Below are 20,669 nucleotides of genomic sequence, written 5' to 3'. Positions count from 1 at the left end.
TGTAAATCAGTGTCTTACCACTGACCTCCAAGAAATGCAATGGTCTGAAATAAGTTCAGGATCCAAACAGCACCTTATGGAGAACATGAACCTTCTCCTCTTACAGTTGCAAAAAATCCTGGGGCAGATCCAAAACACATTAAAAAAAAAATCCTTCGTCCCTGAGGCTTAGCCAGCAAACAAAAAAAAAAAAAAAAAAAAAAAAAGGAAAAACTGACTATTTTTGACAGCCTAAAATGTAAGACTAATTATAAATTCTTTTTAGTCAGTAATGCTGAGTTACTTCAGCAAGGGCTTTAGCTGCACCAGCAATACCGTGCTCAGCCCAACAATACATGCAAAAGGAACAAAACAGCAAAACTAACCAAAAAAATCTCCTTTACTATTTATATCCATTAAACTTATTAATGTTATTGGGTTTTTATACACACCAGAACTCATTCCACTTAATTCAAACATAAATAGGAGGTGAGAATACTGTTCTCCAAGGACTGAAATTGAGAGATCAGGTATTTAAAACCTGAGCTTGAAGATATTTGCAAAATATGGTTGACCCAGAAATGAAAGTGTTTCACTAGGCTTGGCTTTCAGAATGACTCTGTTTCAGTGAAGAAACAGGAAACTTTAAAATATTCTTTCAATTTCTTGCTCATTTAAGAAACTATCCATGGTAGATTAGCACCGTATGCCTTTTCCACTGGAAACTGGTCATAGCCCATTGTCTCTCACATCTTTGTTACATATTATCTCATGGTTTTATATCTGTACTTTCATGCTTCTGGTACTGCCTAAGACAAACACTGGGACATAACAAATCATTGGAATAGATTGCTCCCATCACAGGACTGGCAAACTGGATTCTTCATCTGTGAGCAATTTATTCACAGCCATGAACTGTTTTTCTTTCTTTTATGTGGCACTGGCTATGACCTCATACATGTCACAAGAAAGTTCAACTACCCGTCCCCTCAGCCTCCAGTTTGGCAGAATATGCCTGCACTTTAACAACTGAACTCCATATTGATTAGTTTTTCACTTTCCTAATATCTGGCTTTCTGAAAAGTAGAAAATCTTGACTGACTCCACTATTTCACTGAGAAGGACACAGAGAGGGATTTTCCACTGCTTATGGTTCAGAACACCTACCTATCATAGCTGACTTTGGCAATGATGCTCAAAGGCTCATGAAAGCGCTGGTGCAGAGAGCTTGCTCTGTGCCTACCACTTATGAGCCCATGCCATACCTTCCTGCCCACAGCACCCCTTATCTTGGGTTCCAAAGGACAGGAAAGAGGGCATGGAAAGGATAGAGACACAGCTCCACCTGGATGCCACCACTCACTTTGCCCTGCACTGAGACAACCGCTTCAGCAACCATGGCACTGCTGCTGCCCTCAAACACAGTCCTGCTCCAGCATGGTGGGACAGGTGACAGAGGTCCATCCACACCTCCTGAGCATCCCCCAAGACTTGAATGTTCTCCCTGACTTCACAGGCCGGCAGCAACGCTGCGTGCACCATGGGGCAGGCATGCTCCCTTTCAGATGCCTTCCCCCAACTGTTTAGATTGCAGTCCTGCCTAAAAGACTTCAGCTGTTTTTGAAACGGGGGTTTAAAAAAAACCCTAACCCATGTATACACATGGGGTGCAGGAAGAGAAATCACACAAGGAAAGTGATCTGGATGATGATAAGCACATGGCTCACTGGAAGGGGGGCGCCAGGGCTAAAAAATTCAGGCATCTAAATCCCACTGATTTTCCATGACAGCTGGGTGCCTGACACTCAGACTCCTTAAAAAGCCCATCTCACACAGTCACTGCTGTTGTCCCTGTCCTGCCAAGCAGTATCCCATGAAACCAAGGCTGTGCCCCATAGTCAACTCTCCTTCACGAAATAACAAGGTATCTCAGCCAAATAATTTAAGTCACAGCAAGCGATGACCTGCTGCTGTGCCTGTCCCAAAGGGTCACCTTCCTCAGCTCCACTTGCCAGCAGTGCCTGCCCACAAGCCAGCACAAGCTGAGCCTTAAACATTTAGCAAGCACAGCTTTACAGATGTTTCATCTTCCCCAGGGACAGTCCAGTTTAATTTCTCTCTCACAGACTCAAAGGCCTCAGTTATACTTATCTCAGTCATTCTGGCTACGCTCGTTTTTAGCCATATAGGGTCAAACCTGCAGCTGATAAATTGGCCTCTGGAAGCCTGGCAGGGAGACAAGTCCGTTTGCTGGGTCTATTGTGCCTCCTTTGATTTCCAGCAGCCACACCCGATGTCATCGTTAAACACGGGCTTTCAGCTTGAAAGCTCTGGAAAATATAATATGCCTCTATGCCCCAAAGCCCTACGTGTGGGTAAAATGCACTACTGAAATAGTCCTTTGCCTAAAATGGCAATGTATTCCAGCAAAAAATATATTTTTAAACCTCAAAATAGACACAGAGTCGAATTATGACTGACCAAGAGATGGGAAGACCATTAAGACATATTTGTGAAATTAATGATAGAAGCAGCTCTATTAAAATCAATGTAGATGAACCAAGGTTCTGGTCCTAATTTTCAAAGGGTGTATGACTATTCTTCTTAAAATTTGCACCCACAGGGATCAGAGGGAATTCCAGCAAAACTGTAGGATATTGACTGATAGAAAACCTTTGCAAGGTTAGAATTAGACACAGGGACTGTGCTGATAAGCATCATTTCACAGTGAACTGCAAATCGTTCACACAGATAGCACTCCAGTTTTGAAATTCAAGATAGCGTCTTTAAATTCCACTAATTATCCCCACCAGAAATGGGATGAAATAAAAAATGAGGCCCCTGATAACAGAACAGATGAGATTAGGTTATGTGGAAGCTGGATATTAGTCTCCATAAAATTCTTCACCACTATTTTACAATAAAAACATGAGCAAGCTTCAAAGGAAACCCAAGAGTAAAGGTTAATTGCTACTAAAAGACCAGGGTGGACACCTGTGTTTGCACTTTTGTCACAACCTTGCCCACCAGCAGGAAAGAGCCCACGTGGCCGTGTGCTGGGGATGTGCCTGATGAGGACAGGAGAGTAACGTGCCAAAGCTCCTGTTGTAGCTCCAGGGCCTGGGGTCATTCCAAGACCGAGAGGCCTTCTGTACATGCTTGGGAGGAGGAGAGGACTTCCTTCCATTAGAATGTTTCTTAGTTCAGCCCAGTTTTCCTCTTCAAGAGCAATTAGGTAAGAGGCACTAACAACCAAGGCAGAGATTGAGCACAACTCAGTGCTGCTGTCAGAGGCACAGTGGGCCTCATGCTCAGTGGGGCTGTACCTGGCTGCAGCAGAAATGACACACCATGGCACCTCACAGTAAGCGAACATGCTGGCTGTTGCACTTATCTGTGTTTCAGGGCAGCCTTAAACTCAAACTTCACACAAAGTCTTCCTGGGATCCCGTCTGCACCCAGATCTCCACAGCCAAAGCCAGTTGTAACAAACAAACATAGCCATAGAGAATTCCTGTTCTTCCTTTCCTCAGGCTGTTTGTGCCTAAGGAGATACATTCCCAAAGCGACTACTGACTGATAAACACTCTAGCACATAAATGCACCTCTCTGCACTTGGATTTGTGCATGTGGCCACCACTGATTTAATCATAAACAGGATTACTCCGGAGGAAAGAGGCAGGCTGAAAACAAAGGCATCTAGAGAGCCTAATTCAGAATGCCACCACCTTCTGAGCAGGATAAATCAAGAGCTGAGATAAATGTCGAAGTGGTGCTTTGCAGTGAGAAGAGCCACACAGTTTCATGCCTGCAGCTTCTCAAGGGTGAGATGACCCCTGGTCCCAAAGATTAGACACCCTGAGGATGTAACTCTGCTTGATAGGAGAATTCCATCTCATGTCAGGAGCTTTGAGCTCCACTAGCTCTATAGACCACACGTTGTACAAACCTTCAGCAAGGATGCAGGAAATTTTTTAATGAAGGCTTTTGGGAACATGGTAGGATCGGGTGAATTAATCCCTTCTCCTGCAGGAGGCGAGGGTGGACATGAACGTACCACAAACTACTAAATCAGATCTTTGAAAGAGACCAGTGAGCATTTATATTTGTTTGACCTAGTATTACCTTTCATTGTAGAGGAAATCAGCCTGGAGTATTTACAGGGATATCTGAAAAGGAGACAGGCATTTCCTGTTGCATACAAATGGACACCTTTATCTGAATTTCTGTTTGAACAACTATTAAACAAAAAAAAAACTGTTACAGGCAGAGACTGATTGATTACAAAATATATCCACATCAGTCTAGAACACAGGAGGTCAAGAAAAGCAGCAAATTAAGAGAAGAAAACCCATTAGCTTCAAAAGGATCTCTTAGCCAGTGTTGAACAAAATGGGAGCCACCTGACTGTCCGCACAAGGTAGGCACAGCTCAGAGGGGGCCAGAGGAGACGTAAAGAGGGATCCTCAGCTTTAGAAACATTCAGAGATTGGGTTACTATCTCCAGGCAAAGGAAGGACTCCAGCCAAGGGCTACATTACTCCACTTGAACACTTTATCAGTCAACGTACCTGAAACTGGTTTGCGCCACTCCCTTTTCACAGAACTGTTCTGTGGAGCTGGACCTATTGGCAGTTACTTATTATTATTTGTATTGTAACACAGCCTGGTACCCCCGGGCAGGACCCCATTGTGAAAAGCATCAGACAGACTTAATCAAGTGAGATTAGATTCTAACCAGACTAGTGCTAGCAATTCCCAGTTAGGTGAAAATCATAAAACACGGGAGGGAAACACTGTTTTACAAATAGCAAGTTCCATTGTACAACAAAAGAGATTACAAGCACATTTAGAGAGAAACACAGCACTTGAATCTGTTCTGAATCATTACTTCAATTACCAAGTAAGAATACTTTCACAACCATTAGCCTTCAAACACATGTGGATTTTGCATATTTGTATTACTTGACCTTAACACAAGCATGAGAAAACCAAAGCTGTCCAAAACTCACTCAAAAGGTCCAATCCCAAAAACCACGCTCATGCAGTGAGAGCAAGGGGGACCAAAGCACCCGCGTGGTGGCCCCAAAGGCCGGACTCTGATTTCTCTTACACAACTGTTAAATCTAAAGTAATTACTTTAGACTTCCACCAAGGAATAAAAGAGATCAGTGTCTGTCCTAGAGTTAACCAAAATTACTCAAATTTCTTCGGATTGACACTAATATAACAAAATGAGAGGGAAATGTGGTGCCCAGATTTCAGCTTTCCCTTCATGCTTGTGACACTGCTGATCTCAGAGGGCATTCTCCCAGCAAAGATCCCACACCTCAGCCTTGAGCCACAGCGAGCAAACCCTTCTGCTTGCTGGCAGAAGAGGGAGTTGTAGGAAAAGCTGCACAGACAAAGGCTGGAGAAAAAGGCGGCTCAAGGCAGCCCGAGCACAGCTTTGGGGCTGAAGTACATAAATCACCAACTACTCATGGTGCTGCACTGTGGGCAGCAGGACCTACGTGAAATGCAAAGGTAGCTCAGCCAGGGTCACCTCTGGAGCACCCCATGCCGAGGAGTTTGGGTGGCTTCAGGCTGTGCCTCATAGCAAGGTGCACATCAGTAAGACCAGTGCAGACAATTCACATTTAAAACCTTTCCTGCCTGGGAAGCAGTTTTGCTCTTCAAATCATAGTGTCTGCAGAAAACAACCCTGAAATAAGAGGCTCATACTGGAAGCAGAAGGGAGCTCCTGATGAGCACCAAGCGCTTGGGAGAAATCCGTCCACAGGCAAGTGAGAAAAGAAGCTAAACATAGTCTAGAGCATCAGGTCTTTAAGAGAGGATAATTTCAGCATTGCCAAGTGTTGGTACCAGACCAGTAAAGTTATAATATAGTAACTGTATAGGGACCTGCCTGTGGTCTCTGGCAATTCTCACCATCAGCCCCTACAATAACTAGTAGCATTTGGTGCTCTGTCTAGTGTCATTCATGTCTAATTGAGTAACACAGTCAAAAGCATCTGATGGGGACCAGACGCTGGCTTTTAATTAGGGTCCAGTACTGAGAGACTGTGGGTCAAATTCTACTTTCATTTGCACAGGAGCTGCCCTCCTTGATGTGCAGGGAATGTTGCACCTGCATAAGTGAAAAGTAAAATTTGGCTGCTTGTGTTCCTGCACACTTTTCCATATAAATTACTGCACTACACACAGCAACAAAGGTTTATAAATGTTGGCTGGCACGCACTGAATTTATTTACAAGTTAAGTCTAATTTTATTTATAGTTCCAGTACAATCATCTCTGGTAGAAATATTTATGTTATCTGTACTTCTGGTCTGTTAGAGCCTACTGCAATCATAAACACCGCTGAAAAATTATTCGCAGTTAGCAGGGTTTAAACTACCCATTATATCACTAGCTAGTGCCAATAAACTTTGGTGCTGGTTGATAAAGTTTCCTCAATGGAATAAATATATATTTGACTTTCAAAACCTTTTCTGGGTTACACAGAGTGGGGGGTAAGAGAAGAGGGAAATGCCAGCTGTAGGATTTGATATACTGAGAGCCCGATCTGCAGCTAGCAAGGAGTCTGGAGAGATCCACACTGGCTGGGAGGCAGCCTAAAGCATGCTGAAATTCTAACTAATAGCTTAAATTTGTATCTTGGTAAGATATTTCAACTGAGGGGAGCTACAGCAGCTAACACATATTCATTAATGTCCTTCATGACTCTCTATATAGAGTAGACCCAAGGGAAAAAAAAAATCTGCCTTGAAACTTTTAGCCCTGAGTACTGGTCACTGCTAAGGGAGGAAAAATGGATTAGGGGAACCAGCTTTTGTTCATTGTTTGATTGCCATAATAGTAAACATGACATATATTCTCACACTGACATGGCACAAAAAGCCAACCAGCTCAGGACAAAACTAAGGACAGGGAGGTTAAACGTAAATTAGTGAGATCAGCCACTTGTACACAGCAAATACCGATTAGGAACAAAATTTAACTAAATCTGTATCAGCTGGGGTAAGACAGAATAGGTAACGCACTTTAACAGTCCCTGCCACAGTGAAAAACTATTGCTGTAAAAGAACGTTTTTAAACCAAAACAATTACTTAAACCTATAGTATTATAATCAACACAAATGAAACTTTGTCTCGATGTAATAAATCAGTGTGACTGAACTTCTTTCTACTCATTAGTGGACCTTTACTGTTTTAAACTGAGATGTGTCACAAAGCAGCACTGGGAAGCACATGCCTCTTTCCAACAAAAAGCAGTAGTAAAAGATGACTATTCTACCAAATTATAATGAAGACAGATAACAGAGTGAATTATAAAACAAAGGTTATAGATACAGACTGAGCCTTGTAGAGGTAATGACTTTTAATTGGATTGAGTTTATCATATTTTCAGAGGTACAGCACAACCAGAAGAAAGGATTAGAATTATTTCCACATTTCATTATTTGGCATAATGAGAAAACAGAGGGAGGTCCACATCCCTGATGTGTTTGCTAAGCCACAGGAGATGTTGAACATGTCAGTATCTGGTAGAGTACGGTCCCGAGACACAAATGCATTCGCTCCCTTATAATGCGGCAAAGTGTAATCACTTGAAGACAAAAAAAAAAAAGGACGGGGAAAAAAAAGCCAGGTCATGAAGTTTTGTTTCAAAAGCACATTATGAATAAAAAGGAATTTAACCCCTTCCTGCCAGCAGGCACTTCAGCACTAGCCTGCAAACATCCATCCATCTGCTTTGAGAAGCTGAACAATTCTCACTCCAAGCACCAATAGCTTAAAAAGAATGAACCAGTGATGGCTCAACAACCCCATCCCCTCTCTCATGTACAGTCACACCACCAGGGCAAAAAGGCCCTGTGGAAGACACTGGGGAGGGAACCTGCAGTGCCTGAATCCCAAAGAGCCTGCACTCCACCTGGGAAGAACAGGGAACAGAGACCAAAAGGGAGAAGGCAGCTCAGAATATGCTGAGTTGGAAGGGACCCACAAGGATCAGCAAGTCCAACCCCTGGCCTTCCACAGGACATTCCCAAAGTTCTGGGGATAAAAGAGCAAGAGCTGAGGAATTATCAGAGAAGGGTGTATCTGCTCCTGAGCTATGCCCAGGTATTCCAGGGAGGGATGGACTTTTGGGGAGCTGCTTTTGGAAAACTGAGCTGCTGTAGAGCAGAGTTTCGCACCAGCAGGCAGACAGCTTTTTAATTATGCAATTACAGTGAAAGACTATTAATTATACTCGAGTGACACTGTGAAACACTGTAGTTAAGTCCTTGAAGCACTAACAGAAGTACTCATAACAAATACACTAATCAGGAAAAGTATCGGATAATTAATCCTACAATACTGTCCACTTCAAAAACTCAAGGTCTGGCAAGACTGGCTTCCAGCATTTGTTTCTGAGGAGATACAAGGCCACAATTTTTCCTGCAAGTGAATTTTCAGCAGAAGGTCACCCAGCAACAGGCAGGACATACTTAGCTGATTGGAAAATCATGAATCTCAAGAGCAACTATACTTCATGTCAGGTGTGCAGGTGTATTCTGCAGCATTCTGGGCCATCAGTATACGTTTATATCCACTCTATTTTCTATTTTTTACAAAAAACCTTTGGGAAAATTTCATTGTATGTGTGTACACGCTTATTCCTGTATGACAGTGCTGTTTTGGGTGGGATTACTGTGAAATTTGAATGAAAATTTTTTCCCGTTTGTCTCCATGAAACCCAAGGCCTTGGCTGGCACACTTTGACAATTTCTTCTCATTGATATGTCACTCAAAACACCACACATTTTCAGAGTGCAAGAATCTTTGTTTCATTTTTTTCCAGATTAAAAAAAAAGACATTCTGAATTGGGTTTATCTACATTATCTCCACCACCAATTTGTTCCAGACACTGCCCGTTCCTCAAAGCAAATCCACAATTTTTTCTAACAAACCAAGTTCTGCCTGTGCCAGCCACATACTCTAAATAAACACTAATTAACTTTTAATCTCAACAAAATATTCATGGCTGATAAAATGTGTTTGTGTTTCCTGCCCCATTTCAGAAGGTTGGTCTGTCCCAGCAAATAGGATTTATCTTAATGTCAGTGGGACTTTTGTCTGAGTTTACCAAAATGATCCTTTCAGTGCTGATGCAGATAAGGTTTGCCCATGGAACTGACAGAATTTACTGCAGGCATCCAAGTACAACTGAGAAATAACAATTTGTTGCCCAACAGTAAGCCCCAAACTCCATGGTAGGATGACTTTAAACAAGGAGGGAGGCAAAAGGAAACTACACCCATAAAGTACAGCTAAATTCTCTGTTACCTTTCTAGAGATAGTTTATTTTTCTGGGAAGTGTGGCATACATGAGCATGAGGAGCTACAAGGATCTGTAGCAATTATTTTTCTTGGCCTTTGTATAAGAGGACAAGGGGAAACACCAGGCTTTTTGCAGCCAAGACATCTATACAGAGATAAAATGAGGGCCCAGCTCTTCCATCATCACAGGCTTCATGTGCTTCAGCTCAGCTTAACATGCTGCACTGCCTCAGTGCCAGTGCCCACAGCTCCCTCCCCATGCCCTGTCTGCATCCTCTGCTGCAGGAAGGTGCTTGCAAAACAGAAGTTACCTTTCCCCTGAAAATCCTTCATTTCCTCTCCTCTCTTCCCCCACTTCTTTCCCTTCCCCTCCTTTTCTCAGAGCTGTTTCATTTTCTTTCCCATGTTATTACCAAAAAAATCATGAAAAAGGAAAACATTCAGAGAAGTTACAGAAAAAAAAATTCCACACTCCTAATATTAGAGCTTTGAGTTTTTCTGAGCAATCAGGAGACTTGTTTTAAATAGAAAACTCTTTGCAGAAATCCAGGATGCTGTCACCTCTTTCCTATAAAATTGTTCCTCATGTAATTTGGAAACTCCTCCAAGGGTGTTCATCTGGCTGTATTTACACATCTCTAAAGGGTGAGTTCTCTGTGGCTCAGTGCTTGGAGGTTTCCGACACTATCTAAGAGCTTTCCACTCTTGCCTCTCTCCCATGCTGGTGGGTCCACAGTCAATGCTGGGAGGTGCCTGTTCTCTCTTTAACATTTATTTTCAACCTCAGCCAAAAGCCCTTTGCTACTCCCTTCACTTGGACACAGAGCAACACCTCACTCTCTTCACCCCTTTTCCCTCTTCTCTGGAGGAAAATGAGAAAAATGGATAACATCCATCTGCATTGCTGAACTCACAGGGAAAATTTCCACTGCATCTCTCGAGGACCAAGAGACTGCCCATGTCTCACATGTTTGGGGAGCTCCATGCAAGCCAAAGCTCCACAGACAGATATCACAGACACAGAAACCACTGGGGAGTTTTTGGCCAGCAAAGCCCAGAGTTTTCCAAGTCCAGCTAGTTAGAAAAAAATCGAGAAGATATTTCAGCACACGCAGGACTAACAGGAAAGACCTCCTGGGCTCTCACCTCTCTGGTCCATCAAACCACAGAGTCTTTGCTTATACTGGGAGCGGGTATCTCTGACATTGCACACTCAGCTGCTTTTGCAAACATATCCAGTAACAAATTCCCCCATTCCCTCTTGGGTTTCCCATTTCTTCCACGGATCATATTATCTCATTTGCCTCAGATGAGCTCCATGGTGAATAGCTCATCTCTCCCCAGTGCTTTGAAGATGCAAAGCAGGACAGTATGGAAATGCCAAGTGTTCCCGTAGCACCAGTAGCCTGTTGGAAGGCGGGAGGAGTGACAGTCCTTATTCTGATCACATCCTCCCTCCAAAATCAACAGTGACACCAGTGTGAAACCAGAACGAGACCCCTGCTGTGAAACAGTTAACATCAGTTAGATCTATTTTGACTTTAAGGAAAAAAAAAAAAAAAAAAAAGAGTGGGACTACAGTTTATTTTACATGGCTTCCTGGTCAAAGCCTCAAATGTTTTGTAGATATTTATTAATATATATTAACTGTAAAGAAAGTTAACTGCTAATGTAATTTATTTCCCTCTTTGTTCCGTACACCTTGTATTGCTTTCTCTGAAGCTGTTGATCTTGGAGAATCAGAGGGGTCCTGGGGAGCAGCTAACAGAGAGCAATAAATCAGCTCTCTGAAAGCTTCTGGTTCATCCCAACAACTTGGAAGAAAATTTGAAAAATAATCTTTTTCTTTTTTTTTTCCCCCATTTCCAAACTGGCAATCTGCACAAGCTCTATTGTTTTCATGTGCAGGCTGATATATGACAGCTTAAATAAATACATAGTTCTTAATGGAGTAAATTCAGCCTTCATGTAACTGGATGCCATGCCATTAGAGACCTTGGCCCAGGCAGTGCTCTCCATCCCCAAGGATCTCACAGGACCCTTCAGACTCAAACTAACAGGCGGTTGTTATATACTTTAATTCTACCTATTATGTCACTGTGGACTAATCCTCTGTTATAAAGAGTACTTAACTATATATCTATTTATGTTTACGGACATGGATTTAAGTAGTGTTTATAATGACAAGGATGTATATATACAACATGTATATGTAATATAATATATATATAAACACAGAGACACATCCTAAATCATAGAAGTGATGGAGTCCTTGAGCAAAAATGGCTCGAGAAGCTGAGGGTTTATGTCAGGAAAATAATGTGGCTTTTCCTGAAATTGTTCAGAAAGTGGCTTGAATTCCTTCTGTCAAAATTAGAGCCAAAAATGCTCAGAAATTCTCAGGCTACACCATTACTCTTCACAGAGTCATAAGTGGTCATGAAAGAGATCTTGTGTTAGATACCCTTTATTGTAGCACCAATGTCTCTACCAGGAAAGAGAGAATTGCAGTGATACAATTTGCTGCTCACAGAAGACACTTCCAGGGTGAGGAAGTGGAAGGAACAAATTTCATTTTGAAGTTTTCCCTGGTAAGCTCATTAGAAACTCAAGTCAAATAAAAGCAGCTCTTCCTAGAGCACTTTTCAAAGCAAGCATCAAACTGGCAACTTAGCTGACCTTCTCCACACTCCAGTGAACCTCAGTTCAGCAAGTTTGGTAGAGCCATGCACAAATCCAGGCACGTCAGAGGAAAAAAATCCAACCATTGTCATGAGAAGGTGTTGAAAGAGCTCTCAGAACGCATTCATGTCTCCATCTTGCTGACCACAGCCACGTAGGTGAACAGAACTAACCCATGGTCACAAAACAAATCAGTGATGTGTTTGGAAAACAAGCAATTTGTCTGGGCTTGTCACCCTTTGGTTCCTCTCCAGAGAGCTGCAGTTCATGTATGGCCCACAGCCCACATGGGAAAAGCTGGAGATAAGCAAAGTGACCCTTCCAAGAGCTCTAGAGCAAAGACTGAAATGTGGTGAGCCTTGCACAAAGAGCCCATGTTGGGTATGGAGAAAAGGTGCATTGTAACGAGGGCTCTGGACTGTGGAAAGGTCAGCTGGAGGAGGGGAAGTTAGGGGCCAAGCACCAGGATGGGCCTGGCTATGGGATTCCTCTCCAAGGAACTCTGCTCAGAGCAGTGCCCCACCTTGCATCTCATTATCCTGCTTTCCCTCTTGAAGCCAACACCACTCCTCCCCAAAATCAGTGGAAGCACCAGAATCTCACTTGTACCAAGCCTGAGGGAGCACAACCAATAGCCCAAAGCTTGAGCAATACTTCCCGAAATCCAAAAGACCTGAACCAAGTGCTGTGGTCTGAAAGGAGCTTTGGTCTCTCAGAAAGTGCCTGCAGAAAGGACATCTCCAGGGCTGAGACCACCAGAGATGCCGCCCAGTTCCCAGACTGGCCTGCTAGACTCCACTGTGCTGGAGAGCCCATTTCCATCCCCTGCTGCCCACCAGGGTCTTCATCTCAGGATTAACCTTGTGTTGTCTCACCGAGGCCAAAACCCCAATACTTATGTACCCAGAGGGAATTTTGCAGGAGAAAAAGGGTTCAACATGCATTTTGTCCAGGTATTTTAGCTGAGAGGGACAGACCAAATAAAAAACATTTGTTGTTTAAAGTGCAAATCCCAGCAACTACTTTGAACAGGAGCATTTGGTAGTTGACACATCTACGGATGTTTTAAATCATAAGGGCATCCACTCCATTTTAGTTTTAATGTGTTTGTGTGTGAAGTTCTTTGTCATTCCAGCCCACCTGTCTCAGGGCACAGAAATCAAAAACAGGAGTAACTCTCAAATTTCACCTCAATTTAATCCATCACAGAAAGCAGACTGGTTTTGCACTGTATTAAAAAAGAAAAAAACCACCAGGACATTTAAACAAAGTGACACAGATCATCAGCAGATCAACTGAAAATGACAGCTCAATCAAACAAATGTATGTTGAGAATTTCCACAGGGCAGCTCTAGCTGCAGCCAAACCAAATTTGTTTAGTATACATAAGTTAGCTGCTTAGAAACATTCAGCATGCTGCTAGCCAGATGATGACTTTCCCAGATAAACATCTATTTAACCGAATATCCCCCCACCCATGGAAGTGCTAGCAGAGTTTTGATGGATTCTAGTCTCTTAAAAATCTGACTTTGCTCTGGTGGCAGGCTGGTACCAAACCCACCCACATGGCTCTTAACTAAAAATAACTAAACACTGTTTTTAAAGAGTGTTATATCCACCAAAAGGTAGGCAAAACTCTGTAATCCTGATGGAGTGCTTCTGGCTGCCAATAAATTCACAAAGTGGCATGAGGGTGAAATACAAATTACGAACTTGGGAAGCACCAGAGAAAGCTGCACATCCTGTGTCGATATATCAAGTTTACAGAGAAGAGGGGATTTGCCCGATTCCTCTTTTAAAGCAAGGTATTCCTCTTGAAATCAATGAAAAATCTCCTATTGATTCCAGAAATGCCACATAAGTCTCTCGCTGGGGAAATATATTGATAAGAGCTCCCCTCTGTGATTCTGCCCTGCTTTAAAGCAGATTTTCTGTGGTGCCATCTAGTAACAGTCAAAATTTAAAAAAAAATAGTTTTGATATGAGGAAGTAATTTGGCAAATCTGGTTTAAAGGCCATTAAAATATAAAAAGTTTCATCCAGACTCAGATGCTCGAGCAAAAGAGGTTTGGGTTCAGACAACAGCAGCACTCTGGGCAAAATCAAGACATTGGATTTCAGCCAAACTAGAAGGACTTTTTCCACAGCTACTGAAATTAGTGGCCAAAAGGCCATCTGATGTGAAATAGCCAGGTTTAATTCAGGGTGACCATTTTAGGGACCGGTGGTGCACTTGCTGTTCACTCAGCACATGAACACAAGTGTGTTTAAGGAGAGATTGCCCAACTGTATAAGTCCGAAATGAATAAGGGGCAGGGAATGACTGGCTAACACAGTGATTTGTAATCTAAATTATAATTTTGGTGGACTTCTATATTTCAAATCTTTTTTTTCAACTTCTGATTTGTTAAAATGAATGAGTCAAAAATAAAAGCTACTAGGCAACACATATCCGCTCCTCAAAGTTCTGTCAAAAAATGAGTGCCTATAAAGCACATATTCTGATAGACATCTGCTTGCTATTTAATATCCACAAAGAGACTATTTAAAAAAAAATACAAATGCAACAAATTAGGAGGCCTGTGATGCTGGCGCATCCCGAGGAGCGGTGTTAACACAACGATCAGAGGGATGTGGGATGGCAATGGAGAGAATAGATGCTTACAGATACGTCACAACTTATTTCCTGAGGGAAAAAAATGCACCAAATGGTCACTGTAAGTGATGTAAACATCCTAGATAACTAGTACCTAACCTGGAGGTTGCCTGAGAAAGCCAAAATCAGCTACAGTGTGCCAGCAATAAGAGATGGGTTTTTGAAGGCACTCATTGCAGAAGAGGCGACCAATGTGTCCCTGTTGGAATGAGAACATCCAGTGTCCTGTTCTTATCACCACTGCCAGAGGTTGACAGACTCCATGAGATTAATAAAATTAAGAAGTTTAAAGTGTCAGAGTCTGATGGGAGTGGGGGAGAAAGAGAGAATTCCTAAAGTACCCACGCGGTGGGAGGGATTTGCTGTACACAAAAACGCTCATTGTAGAACACTGTAGGATTTCCTTAAAAAGTATGTGTTTGGGGGGAGTTTAACTCATGAATTTTGAGTGCATTATTGTGCTTTTGCCAAAATTTGCACATTGACATATTGCATGGGAAAGCGGGGATGAAGGATGACAAAACTCAAAGTATTAACCCCCGGAAGGATTCCTGCTGGATATTGGTTTTTTCAAATGCTGTTTCTCCTAGTGCAAAAGACCCACCTGATGATACAGCACAGACATCACAGAGCTCAAAGTTTGTATTATTTTCAGTGGCACAACATTATTTTTAATCTTTTCCACTTCCCCTGAATATAACACAAAAAACAAGGTGAAGTTGTTCATACAACTGGAAAACAAACAAGATGCAAACTCCCAAATTAACACTTAGAAGAGAAGCAACTGTAAAAATAAACAGAAAAAAGAGTTTAGACAAATTAACCTGGTCTACACAGAACAGCAAAAAACAAACAAACCAACCCCGAACACTTAAGTAAAGACTCCCTGAAACTCCTCAAAAACAGCAACAACAAGAAGTGGTAAATTTTCTTTGATTTTAGCAGTGTGGCTGCTTTTAAATTTTATGTCCGAAGATGCAACCAGATCAGATGAAATCCATGCAGCTCCAAGTATTACCATCCTCTTTTTCTCTAATCCCAACAAACTACATAAAACACAGTTCCAGACCAGCTGAGCTGCTGTGTGCACTCTGCTGACAAACATATCAAGAAGGGTGGTGCAGATTATCATTGGTAGCAGGGAAACCAAAGATTGAACCATAAAATCTTTATGCCTATTGACAAGAGGTTTTTCACTTAAATCTAATTTTTATTCATGCAAGTAAAGCCATTTTATTCTTAGGGAGTTAAACACACAAGCTCAAGGAGACAAACAGAGCGCACAACCCACAAAGACACCTTTGTCCCACTGCTCCCTGAAAAGAACATGCCCAGGACATATTTTATATATGTATGGGCAAATCTTCAATTTCCTTTTCTCCCTGGCTCCCTAAGGTGCTGAGCACCTATCCTGCGCATGGCAGGAGTCCAGAAATCCACGCAGCTGCCTCAAACTGGACAACCAAACCAGCAAACTTTTTGTAATTTTCCCGGATTATCAGGAACCATCAGTAGCATTTACAGCAGGGCTAATTTAACCCAGTCCAGACTAGAACTGAATCAGCACACAGTGTGTATGGAGAAACATAGTACGAATAAAAATGATCGTAGAAGTTAAGGTAGATTAAGAGCTAGAAGCAAGAAACTCAGCTTCATAACCATGACCAACACAAGGAGATTTACAGAAATCAAAGCACAGGATGCACTACGGTTTCCACTGCATTCCTGAGCCTCAGAGATCTGCCAATATTTTGCACGTAAGCACACAGACCTTCAAAAGAGCCGGGTTTGTCCCAAGAAAGTACAAAACAATCACTACAAAGGCAAGCAATGAAAAATCCTCCTCCTGAACAAACATGCCGTAAAAATGGAGTATAAATCATAAAACCCAAATGAAAACAACCACTCCCCCACCCCAAAATTGCCCAAATAATGGGATGAGGAAGTTTTCTCTGATTAGATTAAATACTGCGAAGCTCTTTCCAAGTCCAGTAACAAACTACTTTAGAAGCAGTGGCAGAAAGCAACACAACACTGAGCAACGCAGGGCAACACTGAGGCAAAGTAAGGCTTGATCCAGAGCCCCGGGACAAAAGCTTTGCCTTCCCTCAAAATGCATGGAAAAGGCTTCTCACAAGTGTGCCACCTTGACTAACTCCACTCTCAGGGGTTTGCTGCTCAGGTCAGTGGAAGAAAAATGAAGCTAACAAATGTTTTTGAAAATGCCAGCTCTTGAAAGCAAACTTATTACGCTGAGGACTGAGCACCATCAAGCACGAAACTGCGGCATCGCAGCTTGAGACAAAATGCCAGACCCTCACACAAAGCACCTCTCTAAGATTATTTCCCCAACTCAGCAGAGAATACAGCGAAATAGGTCATATATCACAGGAGCAAAACAATGCCATGCTCAGCAATGAAATTCCTTGGGACAAAGGGTCTCCGCATTTATTCTACCCCACCATCTCTCAGCATATCTCAATTTCACAGGAGGTCAGCTTCCTACCCCTCAGTCTGCCACGTTCAGCCTGGGATGCAAAAAGTCTGGCAAAGACAGAAAGGAGAAGGAAGACGGTAAAATGAGTCTGCTGTCTTTTGCCTTGTTTTCATCCCTTACAGTGTTCCTTTTCAAGCTTATGAAAGCCAACAAAGCAGGCGGATTCCTATGATCTGTAACAAAAGCAGTTACGAACGTGGACACAAGACCAGGAAATCCATGCCTGCTATTACACATCCACCAAAAGCTTTGGCCTCATGGTGACCTGCTCCACCAGGACACTGGGGCACCAACATGGTGTTTGGAGGCACCTTTCGCACAGCTCTGTCAGTGTAGAGTCCTCACTCCATCACTCCCATGGAGAAGGTAGTCCTCCCTTTTACCCTCTTATTACTAGAAAGCTCATTTCTGGCCTCAGAATATTCATGGACACTTTACTGCCCATTTGTACTTGTTCCAGCACTGTCCTTTAGCTTAAATGGTTGGCTGGGAGTGTTTGTCACCTTCAGTATCAGACATAACCTCTATCAGCCTTCATTTTCCTCAGCTACACAAGCCAAGCTTTTTAGCCTATTCTTGTATTCAATTATCAATCATCAGCTGTTCAATTAAAGAGGGTGCAAGTCTAAGACCCAGGAGCCTCAGGAAGAGAAATACCCCAGCCACAGTGACAGAGAAAACACAAAGTTGTGTCAGGAGAAAGTATACAATTAATCCATAAATCAGGAGAGAAAGCAGGGGCAAGAGGAGAATTGAAAGCAGCATCTCGCCTTTCAGTGGGTTAATGTGACTTCTTCGCACTTTGCTGCAAAAATCACATCCAGGACAAGTTGCTTTCAGGAAGCAATTACAGGGAAGCAGCAGTGCAGAAGATGGATCTGTTTCTCAACTCTTCCACATGTCACTTCTCAGGAAGAAGCTGGTCGTGGGGCTCACAACTTCAAATCTAAATATTTCCAAAGGAAAACATCCCTAGATGTGAATATTATCTACTGGCCACACAGGATCTGCAGTTATGCAAACCATTTGGAAGCATTTTATGGACCAATCCAAAGAACATAAATTAAATTCTGATCTCTCTGCTGTTAAAGGCAAACTACTGATTGATTACAGGGGGCAAGGTGTCATCTGTGCTCTCTGTTGCACTATTACCAGGCCCTGTCATACAAATTTCACGTGTCCCATGGAGGTAGGGGACAAGCAGTATGGGCAAAAGCTGTAAAAATGCAACTGTAGGAGCTTGCCCTAATGTTTTCAATATTTCTATTTAACCTCAATGTCTTTGAAAATTAATCATAACTGAAGATATTTTCAGCAATATTCCTTTTTAGTTCTGATTGCAGGTGAACTCCATCATTTAAATATATACCTGTGTGTCTCAGGGCAGAGAGGGACCTTTCATTACAAAGTCCTTTCTTGGAAGAAACTTGATCTTACTAATACTAAAAAATGCTATTTTATGATATGGCTCCCTTTCATAAAAAGCATCCAGAGATTTATTTTCATTCCAGAGTGGAAAAAAAACCCCCAAAACTCTGAAAACTAACAAGCTTCTGTAGAAAATAAGTAACCTCCTACAGGCAGTTGCAATGATCATGCATTTATTCAAGTCAAGCTAAATATGCTCTAAGGAGGTAAAAATTCCTTTTAATTAAAACATTTGCTGGTATCATTTTACCTGTTGGAAGTACAGGGACAGATGTGAATCTGCAGCAGGTGCATGACTATTTGTAGCACTCACTAAGGAATGGGTAAAGCCATTTTAACTCCTTGTTATAGCCCCACGTCTTTGCTTCCCTTCTGGGAGAGGAGTTTGTGACTACCCACACCCCTCAGAGGGCAAATCCAACCCTTTTCTACTAATAGATGCTGAGGTTAACATGAAGCAATTCAAAGCTTCTCATTAATTAATGCTAATTGTCATGGCAATCTCTTTTCCCCTGTTTTACATCATGAACAAATGATTTTTTTTCATTGCAGAATAGGTAAGAAGAGAAATACTTCTGAAAACATAATTAGCTCCGCTAATTAGTGTGATCAGATTTGAATATTTCTATTTGCTTTTTTAATTAAAAAAAAAAAGGCAGCTCAGTGAAGTCATCCACACATTCTAAATATTCAGTTATTAAATTAAGATAACCAGGCTGGAAACCTGTTTCTCCATTAAAAAGAAAAGCCATCTCTGATGGCCGAACATCCCCCAGGCAACGTTGTCCACAAACGAAGAGGGAACAGTCCCCTCTCCCAGAGGGAAAGCTGAGAGGATATGGCCATGTCAAACCTCCCACAACCCAGAGTTACTTAAAAGCACTAATAACCTAAAATTAGATTGCTTTTAATGAAAAAACTGTGTCTGCTCACTTTGCTTTTCATCAGCAATTAGGTCAATTTGCATTTGGCATCTCTCTAAGTCACACCACAATTCTTCCCATGCCCAGTGGTGGATTGAGAGCAAGTCCTCATTCAAAGCAGTACAGGGCAATTTTTAGGGAGGGCGGGGGACTCGTGCAGAATCTGTCTTAGAGCTGTGTCAGAGCTGGTTTTAGTTACTTTAATTCCAAGCTGCTGAAGAACTCCTTAAACCCCTTCACCCCTCAAAGTTTGGAAGTTTGAATAGATTAACTGGATGGTTTTATCTCCTTGCACCATTCTAGGAGGCTATATCTCCATTGAATCCTTCTGGGATGAGCAAAGAGTCTTCCTCTTCATGAGAAAAGTGAGTGAAATATTCCTCTGTACGTAGAGCACAACATGGCCGTGATTTCCTTAAAGCTTTGGATTAGGCTGACAAATCCATGCAGTGAAATACCTACTACAGTTTCTTTGACTATTGTGAACAGAGAAGATTCTCAGAGCTGTTGAAGAAATATAAATAAAAACACATTCATTTTTCCAGCATCCCAGCTGCTACTGGGGCTGCTGTGCAACCAGAGGAGGCCAAGCATGTTGTTTTACACCACCAAGGCTCACAAGCCCATGGTGCTAGACTTGCACAAACTGGGTGAATAAATTCAGGTAATGATTTATTCAACCTGTTTCTGTTTCACATAATAGCCTGAGCAGATTATTATATTCTTTTACATGGTCCCAAACCCAAATATGCTTCTGGATATTTTAAAAGTCATGACTGACTGGAAATATTTGTGATTTTAGCTGTTTTGTTTAGCAACGAGCAGTCAGAGCTTGCTTCTACTCCCCAACCCAATGAGCCCTCAAACATTTCCAGCACAAGCTCATGCAGATGTGAAATTAATGTTCACCTTCTGCTGGTAACTCTTACCAGCAAAATAATAAATTCAGTTAATAACAGAAAACAGTATTCATGGTGCTTTCTTGACAGTGCTCATTCACCTCTGCACTTGTTATGGTAAAACAGAGTATTTGACACTGCTCGCTTTTGGCAAGGCTCCACCATTCAGACAGTGCTGCAGCCACAGGCTGGAACAGATCCTGGGCAGTAAAAAACTGAAAACCCAACCAACATCTAACTGTAAAACACAAATACTTTCCTGATGGAGCAAGGGC

At 42.2% G+C, this 20,669-nt stretch overlaps 1 protein-coding gene across 2 annotated transcripts in view; it reads right to left on the bottom strand.

Annotated features, from left to right (window-relative positions):
* The window catches only part of MECOM (MDS1 and EVI1 complex locus), a 327,541-nt gene that overhangs the window by 182,366 nt on the left and 124,506 nt on the right, over positions 1–20,669 (bottom strand). The window lies entirely within an intron of this gene.

Source organism: Coloeus monedula, assembly GCF_965178545.1.
Source record: "Coloeus monedula genome assembly, chromosome: 10".
Taxonomy (NCBI): domain Eukaryota; kingdom Metazoa; phylum Chordata; class Aves; order Passeriformes; family Corvidae; genus Coloeus; species Coloeus monedula.
Note: the sequence above shows the minus strand (reverse complement) of the source record. Positions and strands in the feature narration are given on the sequence as shown.